Source organism: Andrographis paniculata, unplaced genomic scaffold, assembly GCF_009805555.1.
Source record: "Andrographis paniculata isolate CXL003 unplaced genomic scaffold, ASM980555v1 Contig74END, whole genome shotgun sequence".
NCBI lineage: Eukaryota > Viridiplantae > Streptophyta > Magnoliopsida > Lamiales > Acanthaceae > Andrographis > Andrographis paniculata.
Window position 1 is genome coordinate 2833931 of NW_026137611.1, and position 25487 is coordinate 2859417.

The 25487-nt window shown below is 29.7% G+C and overlaps 3 non-coding genes across 3 annotated transcripts; all 3 read left to right on the plus strand.

Annotated features, from left to right (window-relative positions):
- Positions 1–4341: 4341 nt before the first annotated feature.
- LOC127266202 (U5 spliceosomal RNA) lies at positions 4342–4458 on the plus strand. Its single transcript, XR_007842096.1, has one exon. It is a non-coding gene; the product is annotated as a U5 spliceosomal RNA (small nuclear RNA).
- A 1935-nt stretch (positions 4459–6393) lies between these two features.
- Positions 6394–6553, plus strand: LOC127266197 (U1 spliceosomal RNA). The gene has a single exon (XR_007842092.1). It is a non-coding gene; the product is annotated as a U1 spliceosomal RNA (small nuclear RNA).
- Positions 6554–7144: 591 nt separating this feature from the next.
- On the plus strand, positions 7145–7258 carry LOC127266201 (U5 spliceosomal RNA). The gene has a single exon (XR_007842095.1). It is a non-coding gene; the product is annotated as a U5 spliceosomal RNA (small nuclear RNA).
- The last annotated feature ends 18229 nt before the right edge of the window (positions 7259–25487 follow it).

Here is a 25487-nt window from a genome sequence, read left to right on the forward strand (position 1 = left end):
CACCACTGTTCCAGTTAGTTAACCTGAGGTAATTTCCACACAAAAATCCATGATTACGACCCAACCAAAACGTCGATGCAAACCACGAAAGAAAAAAGCCTTGGAGGTTGCAGCAGGGAATCAAAACCAGCAAGTATATACATTTATTAATGAATTTTTACACTCTAACATTGCTAATTACCCAATGATTGTGTAAGGACCATCTATGTCGGAGCAACTGCATGACACGGGAGCAACCCGCATCCTCCCAATTGTCTCAGCACCAGAACCACCACGACGACGACGTATGGATAGGGTCCCAAAATGTGGTAAACAACCAATGTTTACAAGACGGCCATCAACTCGATCGCAAGCTGGGCAAACTATGGTTCAAGGGCAGTGGTTCGTGAGCGTGCAAGAGCTCAGTATGGTCCTTTCTACAAAGACAGAAATGTGAAGCATCTTGTGTCCAAACTTTTCTATAGAAGTTGTAGTAATGACAACAATTCTACATTGCAGTGCTTGTTTCTGAACTATGTTTTGGATGACATAACTCCTTTTGTTGCATTGCATTGTGCTACATGTTTTGAATTATGTTTAGGATAACACACCTTGTTTTGTGAATTGGTGGACAATTTCAGTTTGTGGAATGATATTGTGCTACCTCTTTTTGATTATACGTAGTAATGCACACGTTATGCATACATTATGATTTATTCTTTATTGAAGGAATGCACTGGTGTATAGGAAAGCACACATTGTATTGTAGTGATCTAAATGTGTGTAGGAATGCACATGTTGTATTGTAGCAATGTACAAGTTGTATTAATATGATTGATGTTTAATTACATAACACAAAATATTGTAAATATACATTTCCACATAAATATATGTTCACAACATGCAACAAAATAAAATAGACTTACACTTCCACATAAAAATATGTTCACAACATACAATAAAATAAAATAGACTTCCACGTGCTCCGAACATTAACGACTCTCTCGTGATTCAATACACATACATTATCTTAGTTCTACCGTCCATCAATTATAATTTAAATCAATCAATCCACAAAGCATATTACTCGATCATCAAAACGCCTGGACAACCTTTTGCACCATTGTTACGCAGTAGATAGACGATGAATATCATTCCAACAACAACAATACTAACTGAATATGCAACACAAATGCATCTGTTATTTTTCTTTCTGAGAAGCACAATCTACTTATGTTTTGCATCTAATTTCTTCAACAGCCCAAGAATAACAACCTTACTCAATTGACAAATTGGAGGGTCTTCCCACTGGAAGTAAACACATCCCCCTCCACCATTCTGAATTTAAAAATATATATATTAATTATCATCTACGAATGTTCATATATGCTTAATTTTGTTTTTACAAACACAGATTTTGAATTACCTTATAATATCTACAAGAGTGGAATCGACGACCTGGGTTATCATTAGTCCAAGAACACCTCAATTTTGCCTTCATCCCGCAGTGGCATTCGACATATCCAGTAACATCGGACATATCAGCGGTGGTTTGAGACATCGACGTATTTTCCCTTGATATGCTCGCGACAAAAATTGAGGAAGATGACGATGTCAATCGGCTTTGAGGAATTGAGGTGAAACACCAAAAACAAAATCGAAAGAAATTTGATTAGGTTGAAGACGAAGACGATAAATGAGATTGGAATTGAATATATAAGATTTGTAATTTGTATTTATTAAAATTTCGAACACAAGCCACTTACAATGTGCCACGCGTTATTGGGTCCCGGGTGCGTGTGGAAATGCATGTCACATGACTGTCATGTGCGACGGGAGGACGTAAATGACGAGTTTTGTAAAGGTGCGAGATATATTTTGCCAGGGTAATAGTGGACAAAAATAATAATCGGGTATAGGTGCGAGATATTTATTGCAATTTTCCCTAAAATATCCTATGCAATATTTAATGCAATATTGTTACACTAATTACTATATTTTTGTAGTGGTCTATTTAAGATAAAACAAGAGTTAATGCAAATAATTTGGAGTTTATACATATAAATTATTTATTCTCTAGAAATTATAAGAAAATATATATATTTTATTTAATTACTTAATTATTTATATGCAATATGTCTAGCTATATATTTTATGAAAAAATATTAAAGTATTAAATAATATATATTATTAATGTATATATCTTAATAAGCTATTTTGTATAGTTGATATAGAATATTACTATGGGGGATTCGCAACAAGATACAAAAATAAAAACGCCCTACGAATAGTGAACTAAGGAACAAAACGATTTGTTGTTACAAGTCATAGTTGATGCAGCGACTCGGGGATGACGTGATAATATTGGTTTTTTTTCCAAAGGAACAATGGAAGAAATAATACTTTATATTCTTAATGAAATACTTCAATGTAATAAAACATATAGAGATTACCAAAGCCGCCTCAAATAATTTAAAAATTGTTGGATATCCTATTCAAACCTTACGAGGCTTAGCTTCAGTTTTGGGTATGACAAAAATACTAAAAGTTTGCAGCTTCAGATAAAATATGTAATGCATACTTAGAAGTAAATATTTTAAGCATCATATTATAATACTTTCTCCGTCCCACTTAATTTGTCCCATCTTTTTATTTTTGTCCGTTCCACATAATTTGTTATTTCTTTTTTTTTAAAATATAATTATACACTTTAATCACATTTTAAAATTCATAATTTATAATTTTATTATTTTAATTAAACTATTTAGTGATCTTAATCTTAACCTATAATTATTTTTATTAATACACTTCTTATTTACTTACTAATTACACAATACCTAAAACTCTGTGCTTAAGCTAAATATGACAATTTAGCTGGGACGGAGGGAATAATATTATAGTATATTTATTTTGATAATATAGTGAGTAAATATATATATTGTTATGCTAGACTTACTCAAAAGATTCGTGTTTGCGCTATGGGGAATGTTATGGTTATGAGGACTTGGCTATTGCTTTAGGAAATGGTGTTACTGTTGGAAAAAATTCTATTGGATTGTGTAATGCTACTGATGCAATGGCATTAGGAAATAATGAAAATAGAAATATACGTATAGAAGATTTGAATTATGATGCTGAAAATGAGATGTCTGTAGGACTATCTGAAATGATATAGTTTTACACCATGTTCAAAGTTACCTGAAGTGCCTAAAATTTCAAATCAAAGAAGAAGTCAACCCAAAAGAAATAGAGTTCAGTTTGAAACAAATTCTAGTTCTATTGAAAATATTCTTCAGAAAGAGCTCATATGGGATATTAAAAAACTAACAAACATTTTAAAGGAGTTCATAATCTTTTAGAAGAAAAAAATACTATACTAGATAAAAGAGAAAGAGGAAAAAATATATACAACTTGTTATCAACGAGATCCCAAATTAGGACGAAGACATTTGTCTGAAGGCATTTGACTTGCTTGATATCAATTTTTTTTAAAAACAAAAAAAGATGAATTTTTTAAGATAATTATTGAGGAAAAAGCTAATTGGATAGTTTATAAGATTAGAGACGAGTGATTATTTAAATAATATACTAGATAATATGCTATATTTTGTTGGGATTTTGTTAAGATTTTATTATTATTATTATTATTATTATATTAGGGTAACCTGTTTTTTTAGTCCCGTAACTGGACCCCTTATCATTTTAGTCCCCTAAGTAGAGCCTGTCGCAAACTAGTCCCATAAGTGAAAAATTTTCGCTGTTTTAGTCCTCCGGCGCCGGAGACGTCCGCGTGGCTCGCCGGTGTCCCGCCAGGTCAGCGACACTTGGCGGACACGTGGATTTACTTATTTATTTATTTATTTTCATTTTTTTAATTTTTTTTTTTTAAAATTGGACCAAATAAAAAAAAATTAAAAAAATGCAAATAAAATTAAAAATAAATTATAAGTTTTAAAAAAAATTAAAAAAAATGAAATAAAAGATAAAAAATTCACGTGTCCGCCAGGTGTCACTGACGTGGCGGGACACCTGGCGGACACGTCACCTCCGGCGAGCTACGCGGGCGTCTCCGGCGCCGGAGGACTAAAACAGCGAAAATTTTTCACTTATGGGACTAGTTTGCGTCATGCTCCATTTACGGGACTAAAATAATAAGGAAGTCCAGTTACGAGACTAAAAAAAACTGTTTACCCAATTCTATCAACAATATTTCATAATTTTAAGTGATACAATTTATAAGAATAATAATTATAGTTTTGAGTTTGTTGGAAAACTTCAATGTCCCACATCGAAACCAACAAGTATAATGATACCCCAAGCTCTATTATAAATACCAATAGACTAAAGTCTTATAAACTCGTAGAGCTGCGCAGTGAGTGCAAAGCAAACTATTCTTTCGCCTTTTATTAAAAAATATTGTGTGCTTGCTACAATCAATCAGTATACTACACTGAAAGAGTTTTTCCTTATTTGGAAAAACCCTATAATTTAATCGATTGTTTTTTTTTTGTTTTTATTTTAAAAAAATTATTTAGTTTGAATTTTTCCATTTATTATTTTTTTTTATGATTTTTATTTAGTTTGCAAGTTTCTACTTATATATATTGTATTAATATAATATCAAAGATATCTTTTTTTTTAAAAAAAAAAGGAAATAATAAAACATTCACAATTTTAATTAAAATTTAAAAATACATATTAAAAAAGTATAAATCTAACTAAATAGATACATATTACTATTAAGAAACTCGGAATAAAAGTACATAATTGTGATGTATTTTTTACATATTAGAAGCTACTTGATAGAGAAGTATTGTTTTTATAAAAGTATTATAAATTTAAGGAAATTTATTTTAATATAGGTTTTAAACCAATCAAATGAACTACCAAAAGAATTGATATACTTAAAATGCATGGTGAATAAGTTATTAGCAATGCATTTTACAAAAAGGAAGAATTATTATACATAACATTAATAAAATTAATTAACAATATAAAAATCTCATTTTCATTTCAATTATTTCAATTGCTCTGAGGAATTATTGTAATGCAAAGAGAATGTTACCAAAATAGTGTTAAATTGTAATTTCATTGCACAACTAAGTAAGTGGTAAATAAGGTGTTCATTTTGAAAATTGTTAAAGTGCTAAAAAAAAATAAGTTTATATATATATATATGTATAACAAAAATATATAGTATAATTTTTTTTATGGACAAGTTTAAAGTAAAATTTAAAAATAGTAAAACCAACTCTAATAATTGTCCCACATTGAAAACATAATTGTGAACAGTACGCCCAAACTTTCTATATAAGTAGAAGAATTAAGTACATTTTCTATACTTACCTGGACAGGGTTGTTGGGTGATCATGAAGACCCATAGGTTGACGGCCTCCATTGCACGTGGGCTTGCGTTTGCGCAACCCCTTATCCAACTAAATTAGTTCAATTTTACATTTTTTTTTTATTTAATTCATTTTTACCTCTTATCCAAGTTAATTCAATTTACATTTTTCTCAATTTGATATAATTTTCATATCGAGGATAACTTAATCTATTATGGATAGATACAAATTTATTGTCATGAGACGTACACCTAACATGGTGAAGTTGTCCTCATTCAAGGGAAATTTTTCTAAATGTCACATTTCATGAAATTGCTCTATAACAAAGATATTTAAATCTAAAATTTTTGCGAGTTTTCAAAAATAAATGTATACACATCTAAATAAGCTATCTAATTAATTTACTTAAACTTCATTCAAATGTGGAGTATCACAATATTCAACTTCATACTACCATAGAATGAATAAACAAGCACACAGACATACTCATTCACAAGATACATCTTCCAACCCCTCTCAACACCGTGCATGGCTTCGAAAATATTTATCTTATAATTAGTCGTGCATTCGGCTAAATTAATTGAAAATAAATCAAGTTCAAGTTTTCTCAAAATCAATTAATGTCGGTAAGTAAAAATGATATGGGCTGAGAAAAATGAAAGTAATGATATATTTATAATTGATTTGGGTTTGATTAGTGAACTTAAATGGGCTAAACAATGTGTATCATTGTTTTGAAAATTTAAAAAGGAAATAGTTACTAAAAAACTAAAATCTACTCAATTACGTTATATTGTGATTTCTTCTCTTCTTCCTTAATCTTTGATCTGATTTTGTCAAAATTCTTGGAGTTAGTGAAATATTATATGGTAAGGGACCAAAAGAGTTAGTCTTTTTAAGTCGACAGCTTAAATACAAATCTTGGAAGGCCTGTATTATTATTATTAGTGAAAATTTATAACCTAAAAATAGTAAGATTGTTACCATAATATTTGTCCCACATTGAGAAACAATAAGGAGATGATATAATAATGTATCTATATAAGCATATAGAAGGGCATTGAGCTCCATACTTACCTGGATGGGGCTGTTGGATGATCACGAAGATCCATAGTCTAGGTTGGCAACCTCCATTGCACTTTGGAGGGGTGTCTATCTAAGGTCAACCAAGTGGTTGAGCCTGCATCATAATTTGTGCTAGTGGGGACTTGCGTTCGCGCAGTCCCTACCCAAAGCATGTTACATAATTTTTACGATTATTTGAACAAGTCTACTCAGGGGATCAAGGTGTGGTCAAGTCTATGAATCTATTATAATTTTTCCCTTTTTTTTGTTTTATAATTTTTTTTACTTAAACAATGTAGAACTCACTATATTTATTAAAAAAATGTTTCTTTTATAAAATATGGGCTCCACTTGTTATGAAGATAATTCAAAATTTTATAAAATTCCTTTGCTAGTGTGGAATCTAAAAAACAAAACAAAAAAAAAAAAAAACCCAATCATTCCAACTCATTTTCAATATAATTTTGAAGGTTCCTTTTATAAGCTATTGGATTAATTGTGTTGATAAATAATGATTTATATATTTGCATCAAAATTATATATATATATAAGTAATGAATCATATATATATATATATTGTCCAACATTAAAAAGTGGGCCTATATGTCTTACTATTCAATTAATTAATTAAAATTACAAAAAACAAGTATTATCAATGTTGATGCAATCTTCAACATCCTACATCGAACCAAGTTTGAAAGAAACCCCAAACTCTACTATAAATACCAAGAGACTACAAATTTGCAAACTCATGCAGCTGCGCAATGTGCACATAGCGAACTATTCTTTCGCCTTTTACTAAAGAATAGTGTGTGCTCGCTGCAATCAAGCAGCATACTTCACTTTTTGAAAGAGTTTTTTTTTATTTGGAAGAACTCTATAATGTTTTAAGTTTGAAATTCTTTATTTTACATTTCAGAAAACTCAAGATAGTCTTTGATAAATATAATATAGACAAATCATATTTATAAAATATTTTTGTCAGCAATTTAAGTATACTTTTTTCCGCATCCATCTAAAATCTAACCGTCAAGCGGATGATGCAGTAGAGGAAAGCCTTATACTTGCTTCCAACAACCCTAATAAAACGTCACTTTAATTATTAATACTACATAAATTTTATTACCAAAATAATAAAAAATTATAAATCTATTAATAGATTATAATTTTAAGAATGAATTCAAATATTACAATTAGGTGTGTTTGTTTTAGTTTTACTATCTTTCTAATACATATTGTTTTCAATAAAAAATAGGGTAAACATTTTTGTTTTTTTGTTTCATACATGACCCATGACCAAGTATTAGATTAGTTTCTCAACTAAAAGAAATTGGCATAAATAGTCTACAAATGCCGGAGTTTTTGACGTGAGACTCCAGAGATTGTGCGAATAACACATGAACAATATTTTGGGATTATTATGCCAAATATATTTAGTTATGGGGCTAATTCAATATAGAGTTAATTATAGTTCTAAAATAATACTCAAATACTTTCAACATGTCATCGATACAATCTTCAATGCTGCCACGTCTACAACTCCAGCATCTAAGGATTATTTTTGCTAAATTTTTTTTAATGTAAGACCAATTTAATACAAAGTGTAGTTATAGTTTTAAAATAATAAAAAAGGACACATACATGACTAAAAAATATTTTTCCTTAATATGTATTGTTTTTTCTTGCTACATGACATCATACAAACATTCTACAAAAGAAACCAAATCATACGAACACAAAGTTTGTTTTTCCAACCAAACTTTGATCGTCCTAACATATATAGTGTTTTACCTAGTGTATAAAAAGATATCTTTATCATTTATTTTTTAATGTTTTTGTAAATAATGTGTTTTATTAGAATCTAAAATATTGTATATGTATTGTACAATAATATAAAGGGTAAACTGCTTTTTTGTCCAGTAACTGGGATCCCTTATCATTTTAGTATCGTAATTGGACCCCCTTATTATTTTAGTCCCGTAAGTGGAGCCTGTCGCAAACTAGTCCCATAAGTGAAAAATTTTCACTGTTTTAGTCTTCCGGCGCCGAAGATGCCCGTGTGGCTCGACGGAGGTGACGTGTCTGCCAGGTGTCGCTGACCTGGCGGACACGTGGATTTTTTTTATTTTTTTTATTTTTTAAATTTTTTTAAAAACTTATTTTTAATTTTATTTGTATTTTTTTTATTTAGTCCAATTAAAAAAAATTAGAAATAATTTAAAATAATGAAATAAAAAATAAAAAATCCACGTGTCCGCCAGGTGTCGCTGACCTGGCAGGACACCTGGCGGACACGTCAGCTCCGGCGAGCCACGCGGGCGTCGCTACAAAAAAAATAGTATATTTGTAATGGAATTTCGTCACTAAAGATCACGTAGCTAACGTAATTCTATTATTAATTCCGTCTCTAATAGCATTAGTAACGGAAAAAGTGAATTTAATGACGAAAAAATCTCGTTACAAAAATGATATTTTCTTGTAGTGCGTCTCCGGTGCCGGAGGACTAAAACAGCGAAAATCTTTCACTTATGAGACTAGTTTGTGACAGACTCCACTTACAAGACTAAAATGATAAAGGGGTCCAGTTACGGGACTAAAAAAACAGTTTACCCTTATTATTTTTAGTCCCGTAACTGGACCCCTTTATCATTTTAGTCCTGTAAGTGGAGTCTGTCGCAAACTAGTCACATAAGTGAAAAATTTTCGCTGTTTTAGTCCTCCGGCGCCGAAGGTGACGTGTCCGCCAGGTGTCCCGCCAGGTTAGCAACACCTGGCGGACACGTAGATTTATTTTTTTTTTCATTTTTTTTAATTTTTTAATTTTTTTTAATTGGATCAAATAAAAAAAATACAAATAAAATTTAAAATAAATTAAAAATAAGTTTAAAAAAAATTAAAAAAATGAAAAAAAAAATCCACGTGTCCGCCAGGTCAGTGACACCTGGCAGACACTTCACCTCCGGCGAGCCACACGGGCATCTCCGGCGCCGAAGGACTAAAACAACGAAAAATTTTCACTTATGAGACTAGTTTGCGACAGGCTCCACTTACGAGACTAAAATGATAAGGGGGTCCAGTTACGGGATAAAAATAACAGTTTACCCTATTATTATTTATCACTATTGTGTTGAGATTATTTTTAAAACTTTTCTTTTGTGCACATATTTGAAATCAATAAATTCTGTATTTTTGTTATTATTTAAGTCATATATTTTTTTTAAATTGTATCCATTTGAATGTAGAAATTTCTAAATTTGCGTTCAATCGATATATTTGTTTAATTTATAATATGTAGTTTAATTAATTTTATTTACTATGTTTCTATTTTTATATGAAGCATGAAAATTCGTGAAATATTAGAAGAAAAAATTGAAGCGGATTTGGAGATGGAGCTTTGCGAATATGTAAGGCTCCTAATGTTGGCAATTAAGGTGGTGATTGTTTTATTAGAAAAAATTACTATGATACCTCATCATATTGGAGCTCATTTGAAGCGATGACCAATTACAAAAAAAAAAAAAAAAAAATACTATTTTTTACGCGATAGGATCAAAGGAGATCCACAAAGTTTTCGACAATTGTATAGGATATATCCATATGCATTTCTAAAGTTATGAACTATCATCAAAGTGAAACTTTATCCGGAAGATACCAAATACATATATATAGAAGAAATGGTAGCAACATTCTTGATCATTGTAGGACACAACGATCAATATGGTAATGTTCGGCAAAGATTTTGTTGTTCGCATTTTGCTACTAGTTGAAACTTCAACAAAACCTTAAAGGCGTTGAACACTATAGCACAAGAAATAATGGTTAAGCCGTCTACTGAGGTGTCTGCTAAAATTTAAGAAAGTACAAGATTTAACCATTTCTTTAACGTATGAGTCTTTTTAATACTATTATATATAACCCGAATTAATATTATATGTTTTTAATAACTGTTCACTTATGTTAGGATTGCATCAGAGCTATCGATGCAATTTGTATTCCGGAAACGGTAATAATTCGTGAAGTAAGCAGTTATCGCAATCATCATGGTGTTCAATCACAAAATGTGTTGACCGCTTGTAACTTTGATTTGCAATTTATATACGTGCTTAGTGGGTGAGAAGAGTCGACACATGACTCAACTTTTAAATGATGTACTATAAAAAAAATGGACTTTAAGTGTCTCAAGGTAACATATTTTTTTTTATAATTATTATATTTATATATATATTTAAATAGTGACAAACTAACTATTTTTTTAATATTAATTTTTAGGTAAATATTTTACTGTGAATTGTTAATTCTGCTAACCTGCTTCAATTTTTAACTTCATTACGTGGTCTTCAATATTATTTAAAAGATTTTGGTGGTCAAGATCGTCATTTCAGAAATGCAAGTGAACAATTCAATCTTCGTCATGCATTATTAAGAAATGTGATTGAGAGAATTCTTATATTTTTGAATCAAGATTCACAATTTCCGTCTCTCCATTCATATTTCAAACACAGGTAGAGTTAGTGTTGGCTTGTGTTGAATTACATAATTTTCTTTGGAAAGAATGCCAATCTGATGAATTTTCAGTTGAATATGAAGATCAAGATTCTCCTCATCTTGCGTGGAAGATGAAAATTTAGAATTTCTTACAACAAATAACAGAAACTAATGAAGGGAGAATGAGTATTGCTAAAACTATGTAGGAAATGAGACCGATGTATAATGATGTTGGAAATGAATATGAAAATAATGAATAATTTAATATATTTTTTGACTAGTACATTTTCTATATTTTTATTTCATTATTTGAATTTTTTATTTACAAATGTATTTCATATCATTTATACAAATTATATAAATTAATAAAAAAATATTTTACAATCCTATAAAATCCTTATAAATTCGTAAACAATCCAATCAAATTTATAAAAATCTATTTAAATAAATAAATAAAATCCATCATGCGTAGATTATGTGGATTTAAAAAATCTACATAAATTTATAAACTTTTTAAAATTCAATAAAATCTTATAAAATTTCAAATAAATACACCTCCCTCCAATTTTAATTACAGATACCTTGACAAACTTTGGATAACCTTTGTATGTTAATATTTTTATATATTATATTCATCTCGTCGGGTAAATTTATCCTGTTTGATATTGAAAAATATATATATATATATTATCAAAAATTAATGAAAATAGTTTGAAGTATTTATAAAAATTTAAATATAATGAAAAAAAGAATACAAATCATACTTGAATAAAAGTAATCATAATTTTAGTAAAGGAGAAACTATTTTTTTAATCCTTTCGTCATCATTGTTATCATTTTAACACCATAACTAAATCTTGTACTAAATTAGTTTCACAATTTTAAAAAAAAAACTTGACAGAAATAATCATTGTGGCGTCGTAGTTGGTAACGTGGCAGCATCGTGGCATGTAAAAAAATGCATGGATAACACGTGAAAAATATTTGACAATTATTTTAGAACCATAATTAGATCATTTATTGGATTATTAGTCTCATAATTAAAAAAAAATTAGCAATAATCATCCTCAAATGTTGTTCACGTATCATCCACATAATTGTTGGTGTGCTATGTCGCTACAGCATCAGCAACTACAGCAGCAACTACGGCGTATGAGGACCATTTATTTCATTTGTTTTTTTTTTTTTTTTTCAAAATTATAGAACTACCACATAATTGTTGGCGTGCTATGTCGCTACAGCATCAGCAACTACGGCGTATGAGGACCATTTCTTTCATTTGTTTTTTTTTTTTTTTATTTCAAAAATATAGAACTACCACATAATTGTTGGCTTGCTATGTCGCTACAACATCAGCAACTACGGCGTATGAAAACCATTTCTTTCATTTGTTTTTTTATTTATTTCAAAAGTATACAACTAATCTAATATATAGTCTAGTTATGATTGTAAAATGATAATGAAGCTACATATAAGACTATTAGAATAATTTTCCTAAAAAAATATTGAATGAATGCAATAGTTAAATATTAATTTTTTTTTCACAGTAAATTTAACAGAAAAAAAAATTAACGGATGAAATAAAATATTATTTTTAAAATTTTATGTAAACATTTTATGAAATTCACAATGTGTGTCCCCTAAAATAATAATTATTTCTATAAAAAAAATATTTTCAATGAACCATATCATGTACAAGTTCAGATCACCTAATTAGTGGCTTATGAAGAGACAAACACAAAATTAATATAGAAACACTATTGTGCTATTAATTAATTAAAGTGCAATTCTCGAAAAGGAGATAAAGGTTATAAGAGTGCTTTTGTCCATTTTATCTTTCTATCTAGGAAAATGAATAATTGTAATATATATATTCTATTTACTAAGCTTTCAACTTTGTCGTCCATTAATCAATCTTCAATAATTATACATACATATATGAAAAATAAAATATATATATTTATTATTCAAAATATTTATCAAACATTCACTCATGTCAAAATAAGTACTTATTTTTTATTCAATTTTTTTTTTAACTTTTCTTTTCAACATAATTTCCCAAAAATATTAATATTCACACATATTTATTATTTTTATTTTATATACAATTTTTTATACCTTACATAAAAATATTTCTTCAAAGTATCTTACAAAACAAACACTTATAATTTGTTTGGATTTGATTTAAGTTAGAATTTGCGTTTTCAATATTTTGTTTTAATTTGCTTGAAGTATAGTTTAAATGATAGTTAATATAAAATTTTGTTAGAAACATTATTATATTATTATTGATAAGCGTGTAAATTAAAGGGGTGTTTGACAAATAGCTTTTTAAGAGCTTTTAGCTTATTGAACAATTTTTAGTTATTTGACCAGTCAAAAAGCTAATTTAGGTGTTTGGTAAATTAGCTTTTTAGAAGAGCTTTCTGGACCAAAAAACCTAATTTCTGAAAAGCTAACTTACCCAGCGTTTTAAAATAGTTTTTTCTGTAAAAAATTTTTTTATTCCTTATATGCCCTTAAAAATTTATTATACATTTTACACAAATAAATATATTTTGATTATTTATTAATTATATTAGAATATTTTATTATATTATAATTTTACTTCTATAAATTTAAAATAATTAATTTTTATATAAAAATTATTTTAATTGTAAAATATATAAATTTATTAAAATCAACATAAAATAAAAAATATAAATATTAGTAATTTATTTTTTTATTAAAATTACATTATATAAATTTACACTAAAAATAAATTAAATAAATTAAATTTATTGAAAATTATAAATATAATGAACTAATCGATAACGAATATAATAAATATATACACAAAAAATTTATTATTTTATATTTTACATTATTTTCAATAAAAAAAATTATTTATATATTTTAATAAAAATATATTATTTTTTAAATCTAAATATAATAAAAATAAATACTTTTATAACACTTACAATTTTCAATAACTAATAACAAAAAATTTTAAACATTCTAAACTCAAAAGAATATAATTGAATATATTAGAAACAAGAATAAAATAAAAATGTCCTCAATTGTTATTTTACGTATAAACAGCTAATATCAAACAGTTGTTTTACCAAACATTTTAATACAACCTTCTAATCGAATCAGCTAGTCAAACCAGCTAAATAGTTGTTTTACCAAATATTTTAATACAACCCTCTAATCGAATCAGCTAGTCAAACCAGCTAAACAGTTGTTTTACAAAACATTTTAATACAACCCTCTAATCGAATCAGCTAGTCAAACCAGCTAATTGAATCAGCTAACAACTATCAGCTAATTGAATCAGTTAACAGCTAACCGCTATCAGCTAATTCCCAAACACGCCCCAAATAATAGCGATTTGTGCATCAACACAAAATCAAACATAGAGGGTGTGGATGGTACGGGTAAATTTGAATTTTATTTGAAATGAATTTGAATTTTGATGCATCTTTTGTGTTTAAGTTTGGTTGGAGTTTCGGGAGTTTTAATGTGTATTAATTTAATGGATAATAAATAAAATAATATAAATGTATATTAAATTTAATTGATAAAATTTATATTGTATGATTTGATTACAAATTTATATTATACCAAATATATATATATTTAAATTTTTATTTATTTTTGTATTATAAAAATTTTTATTATTTAAAAAATAACATATATATTGTATATATTTTTTTATCCTATAATTATTATAAATATTAAATAAATATAATATTTGAAAACAAATTATAGTTAAAAAAAAAATTTGCAAGCTGCAGCAATTGTCATTGCTTTTGCACAGTTGTTGTTTGCTCAAGTCGGGCTTGGAGAAACACACCTAGAGTTTTAAAGAATTTTAAAAGTATTAAAAAAAAAAGAAAATTAATATAAGGTTTTATAATAATAAATAAGTATTTATGTAATATTTTTTTTTGAAAACAAAACTATTGACGAATAATATTTTCTCTGTCTCATTTTAATAAATATACATTAACTTAGTTAACTAAATAACATAAACATCTCTTTATTTTCATTTTTTTTTAAAAAAAATAAATATTTTTATCTATATTTAAAATTCCACATCTTTTATAAAATTAGTTTATGTTAATTATAAATAAATATATATTTTTTATTTATTTGTATATATGAAATTTTATTATTTACAGAATGATATTCATATTATATATATTTCTTGTGATATAAGTTTTAAAATATTTAAATATATATTCTATTTATTTTAAAATTACCAATATTATTAATTTATTAAAAAATATTAAAATTATATATTAACTTACTATTATTAACTAATTAAACATCGTTATCTTAAATAATGTCAAAAAGTGTCAATTCACGTCCAAGATGAACCAGTGGTGTGGGGTTTGGACTTTCACGGTCATAAGTTTAAACCCACGCCTCAGACTGACACAATTTTTTTTGATAACGTGAGAACTCGCAGCCACTACCCGAAAATACGCACTGGATAAACCCCCGCCCGAACCTAATACCTTGCAAACCAGGCCCGACGAGAAAGTCATACTAGGCGAACCATGTGTGGCAGGTAACCTGAGAACTCAAAAGTTTATTTTGTATTTTGATTTAATTTTTCTTTTTTGTATATATATATATATAAGTTATAGTTTAATTTTTCTTTTTATATATATATAAGTTATAGTGAATTATATAAATAATATAAAAATAATAAATATATGTAATACATTATTTATTTATTTATTTTTAAATATATTGAATTTTTTTAAAAAACACCCAAAAACCCACACCGCTTGAAACCATTTCTAATTGGAAAACTTGTGTATTTAGTTTTTAGTTGAAAATTAGATTGAATTAATATTTGATTTATGATAATGTATAATTAAAATAAATTTAGAATATATATTAAAGTAACTTAAAAAATTATATTATACTAAAATAGATTTGATAAGAATATTATTTTGCATAAAATAATTATATTATAATTTTATTTAATATTAAAAATATGTTTATATTTGTATAATTTTTTATACAAATATTATTATATTAATATTATAAGATATTAATAAAAATGTTTTTGTCATTTTCTCTTGTAATATATTTTGATATAATAATTAATATTTAAATATTAATACGCAAAAAATAAATGAATATTTAGTAAACGTGATAGACACTATTATATTTATATAGAAAAAATTAATTTTATAAAACATAAAAAGATTTGCATGAATATTTATTTATTTATGAGGGAAATAGAAATTAAAAAAAAAGTTCAAGTTCATTTTATTTTGGAAAACTTTTGGAGGCATAATACAATCGTGGAATTGGAAGCTATTCAAGCAGATCGTTGAGAATAATAATAGACACTCTTTGGTTGGATTGATATGGGATATATATATCTCAAATAATTTCATCAAATTCATTAGTTTTGTTTGTCATCAAATTCATTAGTTTTGTTTTTGTTTGACAATACGATAAATTTTAAAATTTTACAAATTAACAGTTAATTTCAGTATATTTATTTTAATATTTCAAATACTCTTTATATTGTATATCTTGTCGACGGAATTCAGCTATTAGACAGCTGGTCCATATTAGACCGTTGAAATGCTAGAAAGAGTGAATTCCCGACTAACTCAAGAAACCTTCGAGTTAGTCTCGCGAAATGAACAAAAAAGGAATGGAAAAAGATAGTAAAAATGTCGTAAAACTATAACTAGGGATGGAGAAATTTACTGAACATACCGAAATACCGACTTATCGTACCGTATTATGTTGAAAATATCGAAAATTTGGGTATACCGAAAATTTCGGTACGGTATCTGTAATCGAAAGTTGGACCTAATACTTGTAGTTTACAATTAATCGAACACATACGAAACAAGAAACATCGAATCTTTTATATACTTTCAAAATCAAAGGAGTTCGGACTCAGTTTACCCTAAGTTCCAACCGAATAGCAACATATACACACACCCTCGACCCAGACACTACCGACATCCACAGAAACGCACAATCAGCGAGATTAACAACCTAATCGAAAGAAATCTCAAGATTCTAAGCCTAAATCATCGCGGACAATCAATTACACCACGAACAGCTCAAAAAGACAGAATCGAGAATTCCAAACCGAAGAACAGCTTTAGAACAAGTTGTAATACAACCACGGTGGATGAACTTCAAGTTCCGATGGCCAAACTCGCCGGAATGCCAAGGACAGGTCGATCGCGTTCGTCGGGGAAGCTAGGGCTCCAGAGAGTGAATATTGCGATGTGAAGGAGTGAGAAATCGTCTGTCCAGTGAACCGGGGAAGCAATATATATAGACCCCTTGGACCGGTTTAAGGGCGGTCCAGGGCGGTTCAGGCCAACCGAACCCATCATCCAATTCATCACTCAATTGGGTCGCACCGCGGGCACAGGATCCGGGTTTCGATAGGTTGTGTCGGGTCAAAGTGTAATATGCACAAAACATCACAAATCTCCACCTTTTTGGGCATTGGAGAAAGTGCTTTAAGGGTGTCATCCTTGTCCCAGCTCCAACGATTTCAGTCTTTTAACCTGCGGACTTATTAACACGGTTAATGTTCTCAAGTTTTAATAAAAACAACCATAAAAAACAAATCAGGTGTAAAAATAAACAAAACAACTACACAAACAGCTACATGATTAAATATATCATGCTGAAAACATAATTTTAAAAATCAAAAGATCCAAGCCTTCAAATTTCAAAGATTCTCCTAATCAAAAGTATCTATATAAACTGTTTTCTTACACAAATTGAATTTTGTTATTGATAAAACTTTTGTTCCCATGTCCGTAGGATTATATTCAGAAGGTATTTTTTCTAGTTTTAAAAAACCCTTAGACACTATATCATGAATGAAATGAAATCTAACATCTATATGTTTCGTTCGATCATGAAAGACTGGGTTTTTACAAAGCTGAATTCCGAATTGACTATCTGAAAAAACTGTTACTTCATTTTTCAAGTAGCCTATTCCATTTAGTAAACCTTTTAACCACATACCTTCCTTCAATGCTTCAGTTATGGCCACATATTCCGATTATGTCGTAGAAAGAGCAACTATATGTTGTAGTTGGGATTTCCAACTAACACAAGAACCACACAAAGTAAAGATATACGACGTAGTTGACTTCCTAAAATCTCTATCATTCGCATAATTGGAATCCACATAGCCATTTAGTTTTCACTCACTAATGTGTTTACCAAATACTAAACCAACATCAATAGTATCAACCAAGTATTTAAACACACACTTTAAAGCATTCCAATGTTTCACACCAGGATTAGCCATGTATCTACTCAAACAACTAATAGAATATGCTAAATCAGGCCTAGTGCACACCATCAAGTACATAATAGAACCTACAGCACTAGTATATGGAACATTCAGCATGTATTTCACATCATTTTCAGATTTTGGGCATTGATCTTTAGATAAAATGAAATTAGAAGCAAGGGGGACAACAGAGGGTTTAGCCTCAGTCATGCAGAATTTATTCAAAATTTTATTAATGTATGAAGACTGATTTTAAAACAGCATGTTATCTTGCCTATTCCTAAGTATATTCATACCAAGAATTACTTTTACATCTCCTAGGTATTTCATATCAAATTTCTTGCTTAAACAATCCTTCACATGATTAATGGTTTCCAAACTATGACTCATAATCAACATATCATCAACATATAATAGCAAGAATATGGGATGCTCACATGCTATTTTAAAATACAAACAATGATCAAAATTGCTTCTATTAAATTCCAAAGATTTCATTCATTCATCAAATTTTATGTTCCATTGCCTAGGGGACTGTTTTAGTCCATAAAGGGATTTCTTTAAAAGACACACATGATTAGGATTAATTTTATCAAAGAAGCCTTCCGGTTGTTTCATGTAAATCATTTCGTACAAATCACCATGTAAAAATGCAGTTTTTACATCTAATTGTTTCAATTCCCAATTAAAATAGGCAACTAAAGCAAGCATGAGCCTTATAGTAGAATATTTAACAACATGAGCAAAAATCTCATTGTAATCTACTCCCTCATTTTGTGTAAACCCCTTAGCAACTAATCTTGCTTTAAATCTAACTCCATTTTCATCTTGTTTTACTTTGTAAAGCCATTTACAATCAACAATAGAACTGTTAGCTAACTTTGGCACCAAAATCCAGGTTTTATTATCCTTTAATGACTTCATTTCTTCATTCATTGCATTAATCCACTCATTTCTTTGTTTTGATTTCATAGCTTCACTATATGACCTTGGTTCATTACCATCTAATGATTCAAACACATTATAAGCTAAAGAGATAACATCAACATCAAAATCATCTAACCTAGGAGACTGCCTTACATTTCGCCTAACTCTATCCCTAGTAAGTTGATAATTTTCCAAATTTTGATCAACATTTTCAGCAATTCCAGATTCAATTCCCTCACTAACATCATCAGAACTGATCCCCAGACCAACCTCTGAATTTTCAGAATGAAAATTTGGATCAGAACCGGCTGTTCTGGTATCAGTTTCATTTGAGGCATTGTTATCAAGTAATTCAGCCTCTAAATTGTCTAAATTATAATGATTTTGCTCCATCTCATTTTGAGTATCATTAGAACCATTAAAAGCAGTATTTTCATCATTTAAAGTCTGATTTTGCTTCAAACAGGGCATTTCATTCTCATTAAATGCTACATCTCGACTAACAAAAGTTTTGAAACCTGGTTTAGTGTTTAACCATAGCCTATATCCCTTAACACCCTCGGGATACCCTAGAAACACACATTTCTCAGTCCTAGGTTCAAGTTTATCATTGAAAATACGTATGAAAGCAGAACAACCAAATACTTTCAGGTTTGAAAAATCAATTTTCTTTCCACTCCACCTAAATTCAGGACATTCATCCTTTAAAGGCACTGAAGGTGATCTATTAATCAAATACCTCACCCCAAAAGCTCTTGGATAAACCCGAGGAAGCAAGCAAGCTTCGAACTCTTTCTAATAGAGTTCGGTTCATCCGTTCAGCCACCCCATTTTGTTGAGGTGTATAAGAGGCTGTTTTATATCGCTTTATTCCATTTTCAATGCAAAAGCTATCAAACCAAGTGTTGCAATATTCTAAGCCATTGTTAGTTCTTAAATACTTAATCTTTTTACCCGTTTGATTTTCAATAGAAATTTTCCAATTTTTAAAAATTTCAAACACATCAGACTTCTGTTTCATTAAAAATACCCAAACTTTCCTTGAAAAATCATCAATTATAGTAAAAAAATATTTTCTACCACCATGTGTGGGTTCACTAGCCGGTCCCCACACATCTGTGTGAAGATATTCAAGGATATCTTTTGAAAAAAATCCTACTTTCAGTGGGTTTTTTAGGAAAAGTAACTCTATGATGCTTTCCATATATGCAATTGTCACAAAATGACACATTTGAGAAATTTCCAGCACCTAAACAACCAGTTTTATGCAAAATCTCCAATCCTCTATTACTCAAATGACCTAATCTCCTATGCCACAACTCAGTGCTATCATGGACAGCATTCACACAAGCATCAGATTCACAAATAGGCACATTAGTCACAATATAGAGATTATTTATCAAATCAGCCTTGAAAGCTACTAAAGAACCCTTAGTTATTTTCATAAAATCCATTCCCCATTTTCCTTCTAGTCCTAAAGAAGACAAACCAGCACAAGAAAGCAAGTTATTCGACAGATTAGGGACATGTCTCACATTGCACAGCTTTAAAACATTTCCAGATTTAAATTTCATCGTAACAGTCCCTATTCCTTTAACACTGCAAACCGTATTATCAGCCATAGTCACATTACAATTTAAAAGGGTTTTATAATCACTGAAAAATTCCTTAAAAGGGGTCATGTAATAGGTGCAAGCTGAATCTAATAACCGTTCATTCTTATTAAAAGCAGTCACATTAGAACATCCAGCAGTAACAACAAACACTTCACCTAAGCCATCATCATGAGAAATCAAATTTACTTGTTCATTTGAAGAAGTATTAATAGGGGCTGTTCCATTTTCTGAAGTTATTGTTGTAGTTATTCAAGTTTCTATTCTTCTTAGGACAATTCCTAATGAAATGTAAAGTGTCACCACAATTAAAACACCGTTTGACATACTTTGAAGGGGTTTGAGATCTATTCCTAGACTTACTTCTAGACTTCTTCTTATATTGACTATTGTAGAGTTATTTCATTGCTTATTGTTATTAGAAAAAGAGTCATTTTTATTCGGTCTAAAGGGAGATCTACCCCTAACATGCATCACCTCACCATGTGACTGTTTATTAGCTTTACTTAGTTTCAAATCCACTTCTTTACTTTTTAGACCATTTACCACAACATCTAAAGTAATCACATCCATACCATATTTTATAGCTGATTTTACATCTGAATATGCAATAGGGATTGCATTTAACATGACAATAGAGCTGTAATCATCTATGGTTTTATCCCCTGTAAATTTTATATCTTGAATTAACTTGGAAAAAACATCTAAATTTTCATCTATTGTCTTTGAAAGGTCTAATTTGAAGTTAAAGAATTGCTCTAACAGATGAATCCTATTTGGAAGAGAAGTTTCAGTATACATGTTATTTAATTTGTCCCACAAATCCTCAGCTGAACCATAAGTACCTATTTTTCCTAATTACATGGTCAGCTAGGTTTAAAATAATGCACGAAGATGCAAGTTCATCCAGCTTAAACCTTTCATCAAGAGAAAGGTCGGTTGTTTGATCAGGTTCCACGGCTTTTATCAATCTTTGAGTTAAAATGATGTTTCTCATCTTTTGTTTCCAAATTGCAAAATCAGTTTTTCCATCAAAAGGCTGTATGTTAAAAAATGCTTGACCAGCCATCATTTTCAAAAGGAAAAACAATCTGTTTTATTATTTTTCACAAAATCACTTGAAAAACAGATTTATGGTTTATAAAGTCTCAACAAAAAAGGAACCACCAGATAGGAATGCACCAAGAACAGAGGAAAACTGAATATTAACTAATCCAAGGGTTAGTTTCTTGAGAAAACTAACTTAGGAGCAGTTAATATTACCTAACACACAATCAGATTTTCACAAACTGCTCTAACTAACACTTTAACTGTGACAACAACCTCAAACAGCCACACTTAGCATAGAAACAACCACTTAGTAGACTAAAATTGCCACACTTAGTCACCCCAAAACTGAAATCTCACAAAAAACATGCAACAAGGTTAGGAATGTTACCCACTCCAAGCTCCGCAACTGTTCTTTGACTTTCTTTTCGTAATTCAAAGCGTCCAACCTGTAAAATCCTTTCAACTGCGCACTTAATACACAAATTAGTAAAATTTGGATGAATCAATCAACAAAGAACTACCCAAATCAACCAAATAAGGATGATTTCAAGTCATAATCTCCTACAGGGTCTATCTTAGTCCTAATCAAGGAGATCTAAACTTTACAGAAGTGAAAAACACCTTTAGAGAACAGCTTTCACTTCGACAGAACAGTAAACAACCAAGATTTCGTAAAAGCTTGAGACTATTTACACAAAACCTTCGGATTTTACAGAGAGAACTAGGTGTTCACTCCAGGAACTCGAAAATCACGATTCCAGTAAACTAACAAGCCCTAAGGCTCTGATACCACTTGTAATCGAAAATTGGACCTAATACTTGTAGTTTACAATTAATCAAACACATACGAAACAAGAAACATCGAATCTTTTATATACTTTCAAAATCAAAGGAGTTCGGACTCAGTTTACCCTAAGTTCCAACCGAATAGCAATATATACACACAACCTCGACCCAGACACTACCGACATCCATAGAAACGCACAATCAGCACGATTAACAACCTAATTGAAAGAAATCTCAAAATTCTAAGCCTAAATCATCACGGACAATCAATTACACTACGAACAGCTCATAAAGACAGAATCGAGAATTCCAAACCAAAGAACAGCTTTAGAACAAACTGTAATACAACCACGGTGGATGAACTTCAAGTTCCGATGGCCAAACTCGCCGGAATGCCAAGGATAGGTCGATCGCGTTCGTCGGGGAAGCTAGGGCTCTAGAGAGTGAATATCGCGATGTGAAAGAGTGAGAAATCGTCTGTCCAGTGAACCGGAGAAGCAATATATATATAGACTCCTTGGACCGGTTTAAGGGCGGTCCAAGGCGGTTCAGGCCAACCGAACCCATCATCCAATTCATTACTCAATCGGGTCGCACCGCAGGCACAGGATCCGGGTTTCGATAGGTTGGGTCGGGTCGAAGTGTAATATGCACAAAACATCGCAGTATTGGTATGAATTTTCGGAAACTTCGGTATTTCGGTATTTCGTACCGATATTATTTTTATTAAATAATTTAATTATTAATATAAATAATAATTATTAATATTTTTTTAAATCATAAACTATTGAAAATTTATTGATTTTTTTATAATATTTTTTGTTGTGGAGAATAGTGATATTAATTATTTTTTTTAATTATTTTGAAATTTAAAATTATATTTTCGGTATAATCGGTATATATCGGTATCTACTGAAATTAAAATTTTCGGTATAAGCGGTATATACCGGTATCGTACTGAAATTGAAATTTTCGATATAAATGATATATACCGGTACCGTACCGAAAATTTCGGTATATTGAAACTTTTGGCACGATACCGATATATATTTTCATTATATCAAAAAATTCGGTATCGATATCGATCGGTATTTTCGATACAGTACGGTATGCCATCGCTAACTATGACATGCACATCAAAACAATAACAATGCATACATCAGTAGGAAAAACCAACAAGAAAACTTGATAAAATAAACTCAAATATAAGCAACGAATAAACATAAAATACAATAAAAGAAAGAAGAATAAAAATGTAGATTTTTTTTTTTTTTTTATGTTGATTGGACGTCTCCTCCATCAAATTCCTTTTATGTTACTTTAATTTCTTCTACATTTTTCTTTATTGCCTTTTTAATTTCAGTCTTAAATAATTGCTGTTTAACTTTGTGTCAACTTCAATATTTAAAGGAACTCATTTGTAAGTCTTTATTCATTATTCTTCCTTCATTTGATTTAATCAACCCTCGTTATAAAGTTTTCTTAAAGCTTTATGAACCATACATACGACAATATTAACCTTCTTTTAATGATTGCCACGTGTCACGGTGTAGGTCATTTGAGAGGCCAAAGACTCCTCTACACAGTCCTAAAATGCGGTTATAAGTGTATATATTGTTTCAAAGTTGATTAATTATTTAATCGATAGAATTTTATTTTTAATTAAATTCATAATTTTTAGAATCGATTATTCAATTAGTTGAAATATATTTGAATTATACGGTGGTTATTAATAATGTGGTTAGTGTTGAAAAATTATTATATTACAAGAATATCAAATAATTATCGAAAAATAAAATTTGATATCAAAATAATTTGTCAAAATAAATTTGATAATCCCGATAATTTTATCGAAATAAATATGATAATCAATTTATCGTAATAAATTTGATATTTAATCGAGATAAATCCCAAAATCATTTTATCAAAATAAATTCGATAATCACGTCGAATCGATGTACAACCTCTTTCCGTAAAAATGAATACGTCCCGGTAGTACCTTCGATTTGTGGTGCAATGTTCCAAAGATAAATCTACATTCGTCTCCGAATTAAGTGGCATCCCAATATTTCGGAGCTCCGACAAGCTAAAATGAGGTGAACTCTAGCTATGTCTGGAGGTTTGAACATGAGTGAAAGTGATCGGAATATTAACCGGACACTCGCCGGAAATATTGCCGGAAACTTAGAGAGGTAGAGAGGGAGAGAAAAGAGCTTTGCCTTAAATAGTGTATTTTGAGAGGGTGTGGGGAGGGCTTTCTATAGGCACTACCCATGGAGTTTTAATACCGAAACCGTCAGCTTTTAATAGCCTGTAACTGTCGGCCATAATTTCGGTAACGTCCGACAATAAACACCAAACTTATTTCCCGTCATAAATATATTATTTGAATTTTTAAATTTAAAATAATAATATATCATACATGCATGTAACGATAATTTTTGGATCCGGGCAGGTGGTACGCGCGCCGGTGGTTTACCGGCATTTATATGCATAGCCATACTATTAATAACCACTACCCATATGCATTTCAACTCACCAAATAATCGGTTTCGAAAACTATGAAAATTCCATCAATTAATTAATTAACCGATTTTCCAACAATCCCCCACATGAGTGAGAATGCCAATTAATTCGGACAACACACAACTCAGTTCCTGAGACATCGACAGGTCAGGATATGTGTTTGTGGCTTTGAACCTTCCTTAGTCAATATTATTGTATGTATCAGTGGCCTAGTTAACACGATGCATTGAACTATTCCACATTTGTGTATATTTAAGTCGATAATATTGACATATCGTTATCTCAACCTCCTTTTGTTATCACGTTTTGATCCATTCTAGTCATAAATATTTCATTTGAAGCGGCCCTCACTTCACACTTATATAAGTACTCCTATCTTAAACTATCAAGCTCTACTTTTAGATTATTAATAGTCAGTGA